The 12,848-nt window shown below is 39.6% G+C and overlaps 1 non-coding gene and 1 pseudogene across 1 annotated transcript; both read left to right on the top strand.

Moving 5' to 3' along the window:
* Window positions 1-12,848, top strand: part of LOC117163155 (very long chain fatty acid elongase 6 pseudogene) — a 70,281-nt pseudogene that overhangs the window by 23,301 nt on the left and 34,132 nt on the right.
* On the top strand, window positions 9,284-9,390 carry LOC143304159 (U6 spliceosomal RNA). Its single transcript, XR_013060865.1, has one exon. It is a non-coding gene; the product is annotated as a U6 spliceosomal RNA (small nuclear RNA).

Below are 12,848 nucleotides of genomic sequence, written 5' to 3'. Positions count from 1 at the left end.
CCGAAGAAGGTCATTGAATTTTGTTGGATCCATTTCTAGAAGTCTATTTGTAACTCTGGATAACGATAATTTAGAATTAATGAATAAAAATATAGATAAATTTTTTGATGAAAACAATAACTTAAAAACCAATATAACTTACAAAACAAATTTCAAAACTATAGCTTTACCCTTAACTGACAGTCTAGAAGAAATCCTAACAAAAATTGAAAACGCTCCAAAAATCATTAATAATGTATAATCGTATAGAATGCACCTCAATCAAATTTCCAACGAAGTAAACTCTCTTAATTATGAACATAGAATTAGAAGTCTTAAGAAATAGGAACTAAGTGTCTTATTAGTTATATTGATCTAGCATTACTAGGAACATATGTATATTTAACAAAATAGGATTATTCGATATTATAAGCAAATGCCTACCTTCCAAATTATGTATTCGCGTATTATGTTGTAAAACCAAAGAAAAAAAAAGACACAGGTATAAGCAATATCTCTAGACCAATAGAGACACCTAGCGCACCTTTAAACACATATTCCACACCTGAAATACAACCATTACGAGAATTACCTGAAGACACCAATTCAGTCATCCTCGAAGCAAGGCATGTAAGATTCCAAAAGGGCATACAAAAGGAGGCACTACACCGAAAATAAGAGTCTGGAGGACCAGCCGCACTCTAACACTGGGGGAATGTAACGTCAACAAATATCTCCAACCGACTCAGGAAACCTGAACCGCCTTGCACACGACACCGACTCCCAAAATAAAGGATTATGAATTCGGCACGTAGGCATAAGATAAACGAACATCTAGAAGGGCTGGTTCTTGATCGAGGCTTCAGTCTTTCGGTAACAGTTTAATCGCACACTTGTAATCCTATTATAGAATAGAGGTATCTCGAACTCTGGTTCAAGAACCCAACATTTTTTTATTATTATTTTCCCATTACTTTTACGTGACAAGCAAAGCGTAACGATAAACAAACTCCGGGCAAAACAATGTTGCCGCTACGTGCAATCGTCAACCGAGGTTGAATTTAAAGTTTTCGATACTCCCCCGAGTATAAATAAAAGAACACGATCGTTAAGACAGTTAGTATCGAACATTCTTATAGCGAATTAACATCGAACGAACGTAAGCATTACCTTGTATACACATATCGAGCAACACTAAGCGAACGACGACTAATTCTGTACTGCAAATAATTTTAAATACATTTGACTACACTAAGTATCAACTCGTCTGGTCATTAATCAACAACGCGTTTAATCGTCCTCCACATACATGTTGTATAAGCTACTATGTGTATATTTATTTATGTTTCCCATAGTACAGACGTATTCCTTATTTTATTGTAGCTGTGTAATTTCAGTAGTCTTGCATAAAGGACATCTGTTTTGTTGCAATTGTATCAGCTATTAATTGTAATACTGGAAGCGTTTGTATCTAATCGTCATGCATCTGTGGTGGCACTCGACCATGGAACTTTCCAACGGCTTCGCGACACAAAGCGCTATACCTTCAAAGCGTAAGGCCGACACGCCTAATGTACCATTGATATCCCTACAGTTCTTTCGCCGAATATTCGGAAGAATGCATACGCGGCAACCGTTGCGGACATTTAATAAACGCGTGCGTAGTGGAGATATCGAGGGGCAACAAAGAAAAGAATCCATTTGGTTTCGAATCAAAGATTCATTCTGCCCCGAGCTGCGGAGTGCGAAAGGTTAAGCGTCATAGCGAAGCAAACACAATTAGAGATACGTGATTATTGACTCTTGATAGTTAATCGTTAATCGTTAATTGTTTTTGATCGTTCATCGTTAACCGTTAATTGTTGTTGACAGTTAATCGTTAGTCGTTAATTGTTGATCATAAATTGTTGACTGTTGATTGTTAATAATTTAATTAACTTTTTTGTTGAACATCAAGAGTATTTCTTGTGGGCACCTTCACCCACTATCCACCTCACATCGTTATTCTACATACGGAAGGCAAGATTGATATCAAGTTCGAAGGACAGACCGCAGAAGTCTGGTCTCTGCTATTACCACGAGACCTTTCGAGACCGCGCAAGGTAGTGCCGGGCCCCTTGCAACTGGACCCAGTGAAACGAGACCAGCCGTCTGTAAACGCGGCATGTGGCGATGGCTTTAGTATCCCGTCGCATTTTCGTGACGGACAGGGCACCAAGGATCTCTTTCCTTGTGAACACCGGTGTCAATATAAACGTATACCCGTGCAACAAACTACGCGGATCCGCGAACAAAGATACGTACGAGCTGTTCGCGGCGAATCGAGTGGTCGAAGCAAACCGAAAACGCCTTTCGCGAGTCAAAACGCGTCGTCTCTGACGCCACAATGTTAGTGTCACGACCGGCATACTTCAAATCCGATGGACTGACGATGGAAATAAAGATGTGGCGGCACTCGACGACAATCGGCGGCAATATCGCTGAAGTGTCTAATGAACCATCAACATCCCAACGGTCCTTCCGCCGAAGGTTCTAGAAGAAAGAGCACGTGGCAACGGTCGCGGACGCCTAGCAAATGCAAATGCATGGTGGGGATGTTGAGGGATAACAAAAGAAAGTAATCGGATTCGATCGCAAGTCAAATCATAAGAGCTTCAGTCTTGGAAAGTCACGCCTAGAGTTTGGAAGTGGATTGTAAAGTGAATTGTTGTTAGAAAAAAAATAAAGTTTCTTTTTTTTATTTTTCACCTCAAATTTCTTTTTTCATTTTGTTATTTTACGTGACATTAGCGCATCCGGTATCGGCAACAGCGCGTGAACGACAAATGGCAGCCGCTAGGATTCGTTACAAAATCTTTGTCTCCCGTGCGATTAATTCTGTATTTAGAATAATTTTAAATATATTTGACAATATCAAGTATCAACTCGTCACGTCATTATTTAAATCATCCACCACAAATCCAAAAACAGAATAAGGAAAACAGAGAAACGAACAAATAGAAAATTAAGTTGCTAACATGTTTTTCTATAATAATATTTTAACATCAATATTGTAATACGCAATGTGCTACGCCGCCTAAAACATCTGCACGCCAGCCCGCGCGACCGGACAACAACCGACCTGCGTAACGTCACTTCGACCCTCAATAAACCTAAGGACCCACCATAACTTTCACTTCCCTGTATTGTTTCGCCATGTGTCTTCAATCCGTTTGTCTTGAAGAATTTCTAAAGCTTAAAAATATTCTCGAAACACAGTCGGTTTTTAGAGAGGTCCTTGGGTTTATTAGTCGCACTTAAAACACGGAGAAAGCGGGTATGCACCCATTAGGAAAATCCGAATAGCCCTGTAATAAAACAAGCTAGGTTTTTCTCACGCACACAGTCATCTATCCACCACGATGGTAGGAGACTCCCTACTCATCCCTTCGAGCAGTAGTGCAGGTCATGACCAATCGACACCGCGGTTCGTTGCCCTCACTTTTCCTAACGAAAGTGGGAACAACGAATCCGCGTTCTTTAGGCACAGGGGCACACCCACACCGAACTTTTCTTCCGTATTAGAAAAAGAGCGACAGACAGTCTAAAAACTAACGCCTAACGCGGCAGTCTACACATAGCGCGAGAGTCGCATACTTCACGCAAATCTTTTGTCGGTTCTCGGCGTTGTCGAACACACATCTTCTCTCCTAAATATATTATAGTGCTAAGTCCATTAATACATTAATTTCCATTATAAGAGCCCTGCTCTAGCGTACATATCTATCGCATCTTCGTGCGACAAGTTGTTAACTATTTATTTCTCAACGTCAGTGTAATCTAAGTGTTGGAAATATATAATTTATAATTCTGTGAATCACAGTGTTATACAAATGCAATCACCCCTATTATCTCAACGGAAATCAGGGGATCGATCAATTCATGGTGTCGATTGTTATAATCGTAACGGGGATTTACGACCCCCGTTGACGTCTCTCCTCGCGATTACGTCTCCCCGCAATTGGTCGAAATTTACACAATGTGAAAATGAAAAAATTGGAAGCAACCGAACTACGGATGAAACTAAATCACTTCGCTGCTTGTAAAGATAACTTTTAGTGTTATAAACATAAGTCAAGTAGCAAAGAGCATAAATTGAATTTACCCAAACTCTTCTTGAAATCTGACAAAATGATTCTTTATTTTGTCAAAAAAATCTTTACGTATTTTCCATTCCCATTCGTCGCTTTTTCCAGTGGCGTGTTTATCGCTACGTCGAAACTCCGTCGGGTAGCAGTTAATTTCATTTAAAGTAGAAAACTATTCAGAAACGTGTATACGTTACACAGCAACAAACCAGTCGCCCTGTTATTACCTCGTTCTCAACAGTTCAAATTTCAGGGACAACCGACTACTTAGTATCGACCCAGTACGTCATATTTACACGCCAAAAGTATTGTAAACGAAAATTGTAACCAGACGTGCCGTTAGTAACTACCATTTTTCGCGAAACTTCTTTTTCATTTGGCGGAAATTTAAACAAACCCCGAAACACCGTGGCGTTTTGCAACTGTCTTTAATCCTTTGAGATAAAAAAGATTGACGCAAAATTTTGACGGGATGAAATTTCACGATATATTCAGGTGAAACGATGCGAAATTAGAGCGAAGCTTATAATGGGAATATAGTTTGCTTGTTTGTTGTCATAAAATGAGATATGCAGAATATATTAAAAAATAGAGTATATGTAATACGAAACTTTATATTATTCATGTTATTATGGACAAAATATCACAATATGTTCATATATTTAAATCTCATCCGAAAAAGATTATTGTATGTAGAACACAGTTTAACTGTATTTTGAATTCTTGTTTATCAGATCACAATTGATAAGTTGATATTAGGATGATTATCCTCATTTGAAACAATTTTGTGACTGTTACTTGTCAATATACTTTATATCTTATGTACATTTTAAATATAGTACGCAAACTCGAAGTTGCAAGGAACATTAATAAAAATTCAATATTTCAATAACGCCTTTCATGATTATAATTAAATATTTTTTCAAAATGTCGCATCAGTGTTACATCTAGCACCCCCTCCCCCACACACAAAAGTTTACCAATTTATAATATATGTACTAGTAGATTGACAAGTTACGATTTACAGGTTATATAGAATTCTATTTTATGATTTTATAATTTTTCGTTAAATAGAATAATCAAATAACTTGCAATTAGTAAAATTTCATTTGTTTTATCGTCAAACTTGTGCAAGGGAACATATTAATGCTGGTAACTTTAGTGACTTGCAAAATTTCAATAGTGCAAGACGGGCCAGATATTCAATTGCAATTGGTTGCTATCCATATTTTCATCGGTCTTACAATAACCTTATGTTATCAATTATGAATTAAAAAGTTAATGAAATCACAACTCACCCAAGGCCAATGGGTATGACTTCTTTTCGAAGATCGATTGAAATCTCGAGTTTGTTGTTTGAGACATTCAGTTACCACAAGACAAAAACACCACTCCATTACAGCCGACGTAAACAAAACATGACAGATTCTTCCAATTCTCGGACAACAAACATAGGCTTACATACTTACTGTTTTAAAGTCACAGTCTGTCGTTGAACTTTCGCCAAGTAACTTGATACGTACATATACACGTCCCTCGAAATCAGTTTTCGACGAAAATACATACGTGACATGTTATGTTGCAACCGAACGTGAATTTCTCGCGGGAAATAGCCTGATATCGTTTATTTATGCGTCTCTCAAATACGAATTTTACTATACACTTCGTTTAAGGCACGCCATTTTGCAAAACGATTATCGAAAGATTACTGCTTACATCGAGATCGAGAATAGATTCGCAGGAAGCTGGATGCCGCGATTTCTCCCCGCGCTTTACTTTCTTCCGAAGTTGTGATTGGTTGATTTCCTGCTGCCATATTCGGTTTCGCCGAGAATCGTGAACACGTACGCTGGAAGCAATGCGGGGTAATTATTTAATTTATTTCATAATATTATTTAACATATATCGTGAAAAGTTCTGAATATTCGGATTCTTCTGTTATCGTTTCATCGTATGTTAGCATTATTAGCTCTCGATATCGAATTGACAAACAGAATTTTTCTAATACAAAGTAAGTCACATTAAGTATATGTATATGTATAGTCGAAGCAATGCAATTAAAAATTTTTCCATTTTAATTGGTATTATTTATCACAGACATTTTACCGAGCATTCATTTTATAAATCTTATATATATGTCGGAGCGGACATTAGAATTAGGGTTAGGGGCGTGAAACGAATCTTCGTTTGGGTTACACGTTGTCGTTATGCAATAGAGAAGACATTGACTAGTGCAAATACGATTATTATAGAGCCGGACAAGTAACCGTGGTAGTTAGGCACTTGAGAAACTAATGACAATGATCCTAGGTTCAATAACGAATCCGCGGTCGGCGGGATGATAGATGAACGTACTCACAAAATCTAAGTCGGATGCGTGATATTCGCTGGTCGTAAAGGGTTACTCCTTTCATCAGTGAGATCGCGAACGAGAATGCCTTTCCCGTCCCGATGATGCCACAGAGGAAAACTATAATGGGGTGTGTCTAAGGATACGAGATCATCGGATTCGTCGAGAAAAGCCTTCGTTCAGAAAGTAAGGGAAATTGACGTTGCTGCTAATTGGTCAATCTCCATATCGGTGGTTAGAAAAAGATGCTAGCCGCCTTCGAGGGAAAGTTGCTAGTGGGAGACGCCGCTCGTTGAAAAATATGTCTCCCCTATCTTCCCGTAGTTGGGACAAAGACTGTTTGTCTGTTTGAAGGACTTAGTTAACTAAACCTTAAGATTTATAACGGGCCCTCGGGCTAGCCGAACATGTACTGCGGAGACGCATCGACATCTGGCAATCATCTCACTCGAAGAATAGGGTCTGCGTGTGGCGAGCCACGGGACAGAAACCGTTGGAATGTTTACTGTCGAGTGTTACAACTATTTCCTTTTTAAGGAGAGCTATAGAATTATTCCATGCCTTTGTTAGACAAAGCGTTCATCCCGTGACCGCGGCTACGTTCGGCGACTGACTGTCGCCTCGAGCCCAAGCTCATTATCACAACTCTCGAACAATTACAATCGGATTGAATAACTACAATTGTGCAATTACAGCTATAGTAGACTCTAGGTTACAATGTTGCGGGATTATCCAAAATTCCAAAGGCTCCGGTGTTCTTTCATCTCCGACATATAAATAAGCGTAGCAACATAGAAGAGAGAGAGGTAATTCCTTAGTTCAGAGTTCCTCAGTTCCCCAGTTCTTGTTAGTCTTGTTAATCGACGTGTTTGCATTTGTCAATTTGTAAATTATTGCAAATCTATCAAATTAAAATCTTGTAATTAATAAGAGTGAAAACGTATTGCGAACGATTCGAGTAACTTCGAGTATTTGAAATTTCAACGAGAATTCTGCCAATATCCAATTAAAATATGAATAAACATTTTTTTGTGAAGAATATTTGTCTAATAATATAATAGGATTAAGCGAACATTTATTTTCACCAACTTTGATCCTCTCCCGTGCCAGTACTCCTGCGCGTAGCAGGTTAGCCGAAACGTGGAGTTTAATTGTCAATCGCATTAAATAACAGACAACACTACAATTTAATCTTAGTTCAAAAATTAACGGCAACACAACCAAAACGAGCCAAACAAAACGTAACACAAGACAACCAAGAAAACGAAACCTCAGCTTAACAACAATTGTAGTTGGATGAGTAGACTTTCTCTAGACTCTAGAGGAGCAGACTTTCGATTAAAATTTATTTCGATTAAAAATTCCAAAATATGGAACACTTGTAAGAGTGCTATGTGAAGCTCTTACAGGATGCTCTTACGTATGCAACTTTTACGTGTATATTGTTGAAAGAAGAAAATTAGAAGACACTGTTCTAAGGATTACTGAACCTTACAAGAACATATGGCAACATATTTATCACAATAACTACTATAACAATATCGATATGGATAAAACACTTCTGAAAAACAAATTGTGAGTATGTAAAACAACTAAAAAATATAAAGGTCTAACTCCATCACTCCAAACAATAAAACTTTCAAGATGTTAACATGCATTTTATGGAAACCACCATATTTTGTTAGAAGTATGGAATATGTTACGTCCGGTGACTCTCTACGGTCGAGGTGTCCATCAACTGTGCATATATATGTCGGGTTATCATTAGAATTTAAGGCGCGTAACGATTCTTCGTTTGAATTAGCCATTGTTTTACGAAACAGAGATTATATTTACGCGAATATACAAGATTTTACAAAATATTATGAATAATGAGTTTAATGAATGATAAGATTAACAAACGATAAGTTTAACTAATGATTAGATTAAAGAATAATAAGTTTAACGAATAATAAGGGGAACAAATAATATGTCTTACGAATAATAAATTTCACGAATAATGAGATTAACGATTAATAGATTTTACGAATAATGAATTTAATTAACGCTACTAACAATGTTCCTGGGTTCAAACGAATCCACGGTCAACGGGATAACTCTTTACTATGCGTAGAATAATTTTAAATACAAAAGATACGATTGCTGAGACACTCGGTAAATCGCTCGATGTATCACTTTCCAAGGCGATCACACGAATGAATATCTGATGAAAATCTTTTTCGCTATACGACTGCATTTGTTTGTTATATGCTCGCTGGAGGCATGGAGAAGGTTCCAATCGCCTTTGCTAGGCAGTTTCTGTCAAAAGTTTGTTGTATACTCTTTGGAAGCATCGAGAAAGATCCAAACGCCGTTGCTAGGCAGTTTCTGTCTGGAGTTTGATTCCTAATACAACGTGTGTCCCATTATATCGACATCTCCAAAGTACAATTCTATGTGATTTCTAGGGAGAACAATATAACCGATCCACACCTTCGTCAGGCAAAACGTTTATCCCGTGACCGTGGCTACGTTCGGCGACCAGTTGTCACCTCGAACCCACTTTCGCAATCACAAATATCAAACAATTACAAATGACAACAATTGCTTAATTACAGCTATGATAAAATCTAGGCTAAAGCATTAGAAAACTTTCCCAAAAGTTGCAAAGGGAAGGCTCCGGTTTTCCTTTCATCTCCGACATATAATTATACGGGTCGCAATAATCCTAAGGAACGGTCATAAAACGAGGCTTCTGGATTTACCGCTAAAGCCGTTAAGTGGCCTAAAACACCTTCAAATCGAGACATTCCTTATGGTTATTGTTCCATCAGGTAGAAATTGGGGAGTACTTGCTTCGGCATTACATATACTAAAATTGGAACGATACATAGAAGATTAGCATGACCCCTGCGCAAGTATGACACGCAAAATCGTGAAGCGATCCACACTTTCGGGGAACACGAGGCGGGTATGGGTTTTCAGGGCGTAGGACTATGCCCTGGGAAAGTGGTTCGTCGGTGCCTTTGGCACCCGCCAGTTTGCAGATCCGGTGCAGAGAATTTTGCAGAGGATGGATATGGCAGACAAGAAAGGCAGTAACGTTTACGGCGCAGGGAAAAGATACCTCAGTACCGGTGCAGCCGCGGGTTGTAAAGCGAGCCCCGCTGCGTCGCCATCGAGCAATCGTGGCCGTCCGGGGGTGGACCATCAGGCCCCCGGGCGTGTTCATGCGTCTGGTGAAGAGGACGTGCAACCAGAGGAGTCTCGGGGAAGGTCAGAGGGTCCGGATGTAACTATCAGCGGCCCGGGATCTTCGTCGGATGGGCTGCTTTCGCGGTACTGTGGCGGCGGCAGGGTGAGATTCGACGACGAAATGTCATCGTGTCCTTCCTCTACGACCGTTGTGAACGCGCTCGGCAAGCGATCATACCGGAAAATTACCCGGTCATGGTTGGCCTCACGGAGGGCGAGAGCGTCTAACGCTGAACTCCAACGGCGCACGTGGTCACCACCTCCGCCGTCGCCTCAACAATCGCCGATCTCTGTCGTCTCTGCATCCGCGACAGTGCCGTTGGCGACGACGACGTGCGGAAAGAGGATATAAAGACGGAATCGGAGGAAAGAGAAGGGACCGAGAAGGACAGCTAACCGATTCACGGACATGAACACGCGGACAGCGCATATCTGCGGAGGAGGGTGCGCTTTCTGGAGAGTGAGGTCAGTCGTCTCCAGAAGACGGTGGAACGGCTGACCAAGGAATGTGTACTAAGAGGGCAGTAACAGAAGGAAGTGTAGCGACACTCGACAGCAAACTTTCCAACGGTTTCTGTCCCATGGCTCGTTACACAAAGACCCTATTCTTCGGACAAGATGATTGTCAGATGCCTATACATTATTACAGAATATTTTCAGTTAACCTAAGGACCTGCTACAAATCTTAGGATTAATTTAGCTAAGGTCCTCCAAAGGGACAAATGGTCTTTGTCTTAACAGCCCCTATACCTACCGCCCACTACAGGAAGATACGGGAAATCTGCTTTTCTCACGTACGACGCTTCCTACTAGCATCTTTCTCTCAAGGATGGTTAGTATCCTTTTCCAACCACCAACTCAAAATTTAGCCAATTAACGACGACGTCCACTTCCCTCACTTTCCGAACCAACGCTTTCCTAAACGAATCCGATGATCTCGTATCCTTAGACACACCCCATCATAGTTTTTCCTATCCAGCATCATCGTGACGGAAAGTCAGTCGCGAGACGCCTGTCCGAATTGATAGTTGATAGTTGGCAGCAATCACTGATCCGAGTTGCTCGACATCTCAGGCAATCATCGTCCGAACTCGTAGCGCATATCGAATCGTATCTACCCGAATCTACCCGAGTTCGAACTTGTAATCGCGAACCGCGAACCACGAACCGAAATTAATAACCGCGAGTTTTACGTCAAGTATACTCACCGAATATATTTTGTTAATAAATATTTATTGTTAAACATATTCGAGTGTTCCTTCAATACCTATCACGCCCATTACCTCAGAAGTAACGACGGTGAAGGACAAGCGGTGGGGATCACCACTACGAGGGGACGAAAGGAGATGCTCCCGGGGCCCCAACGGGAATGATTATGGGCCATAGAATAAGAATATATATAAAAAATTTCCTGCAAAAAGTGATAATTTCGTGGATAGAAGATTGTGGATCAAAGGAAAACGACGAAGAAATATCTAGTACAGCGAACACTTATGAGCTGACAAGCAGATCATCCAGACTAGATCACCCACAAAGACTATCAAATTACGGAAAACATAAACTTATAAACATAGTGTCTAGTCGTCGGAGTAAAAAAGCCCCAAAACACCAATGTAGAATTTGCACAATTAAAAAAGAAAAGAAGTAGAATATGTTTTGTCTGTAAATTTTGCAATGTTCCATTACACAGAAGCGATTGTTTTGGACGATATCACACTTTTAAAAAAATATTAAATTATTATTTGCTTGAAGAAAATCATTGTATGGATTATGGAATATTATATAAATATTAATCTAAAAACGATTCTAATAGATCAAATAAATATCAATATAAATATTATAAGTAATTTCGCCAAATTTGAGTTAACATTTCTATAGGTATGAGAAAAAGCGCGTATATTCCCGCGCGATATCCTAGAGTCTAAACAGAGCTAGAGTCTAAACTGGCTTCAACGATGTATCTGCGACCGAGTGAGAGGTAGACAGTACATAGGATTTTCAACCGCTACTGGTCGGTAAAATGATACGATAGTACGAAACAAGTGTATAAGGTGAAACCGTGAATGTGCGTGCGTACGTACGTGGATAACGATAAGGCGAAGCGAATAATATGCATAGTGAATCTTTTCTGTCTTTTGTGAAGAAAGGTTTTATTTTTCATTCTTTTGGTCTCTTCCCTCTCGTTTCTTTTTTCTTTTCTTCTCTCCAGCGTCACATGAAGCGCACAAATGTCCAAATCTTTCCACGGTTCTTTCTTGGTTCGCTATATTTTGCGAATGAAATTGTACTTCAAATCCACTATATCCAAACGTCTTCCCCTATCCTTTCCTATTTCTCTACCTATATGTCGGAGATGAAAGGAAAGCCGAAGCCTTTCCTTGGAAATTTTCGGAACATCCTCTAGTACTTTAGCCTAGATTTTATTATAGCTGTAATTGTTTAAAATTAGTGATAGCGAGATTGGCTTCGAGGTGACAATTGGTCGCCGAACGTAGCCACGGTCACGAGATAAACGTTTTGCCTAACGGAGGTCTGACGAGTGGTTGTATGGGTTTTCCGAGAAGTGTGATTGTGGCGGCATGCGGCCTCGAGAGCGGGCCTAGCCACGTGTGAGGTTACCTCGGAGGTGCCGATACAATGGGACATACATTGGCTAGTCCACGCGAAGAGTTGTCACGCGCCCAAAATTCCCATCTTAACCCGACATATATTTTAAATAACCCAGAGCGGTCGGAGCCTATATCGAATCGATAAAGTTTGGACCCACGTAAAAATAAGTATAAAGCTCAGGAGTTTGTCGTTTGGGTATTCAATTGTGTGTTCACTATCGTTACTACTCGCACTCCGCGCTCGTACTACAAATCGACAAATTTTTACAATTTGTTAATTTATCAACCACGGTTGATCATTTTACAATCCACAGGAAAATGATAACATGCTCGATATTCTAGTTCGTGTTTGAAGATACATAAAAAATATATATTTATGCACTTCCTATACTACATATCTCATTGAGCATGCGAAAACTCGCTAGTAGAACGCTAGTAGTAGGTTATGAAAATACATCTAATTCACAAATATATTGTGAAAATTATGTAAAGAAATATAAATAGAAGATAAATTTGAGATAACAAAATGATAGCACGCGCCATACAAAA

Source organism: Bombus vancouverensis, unplaced genomic scaffold, assembly GCF_051014615.1.
Source record: "Bombus vancouverensis nearcticus unplaced genomic scaffold, iyBomVanc1_principal scaffold0024, whole genome shotgun sequence".
NCBI lineage: Eukaryota > Metazoa > Arthropoda > Insecta > Hymenoptera > Apidae > Bombus > Bombus vancouverensis.
This window is presented reverse-complemented; position numbering and strand designations above follow the sequence as displayed.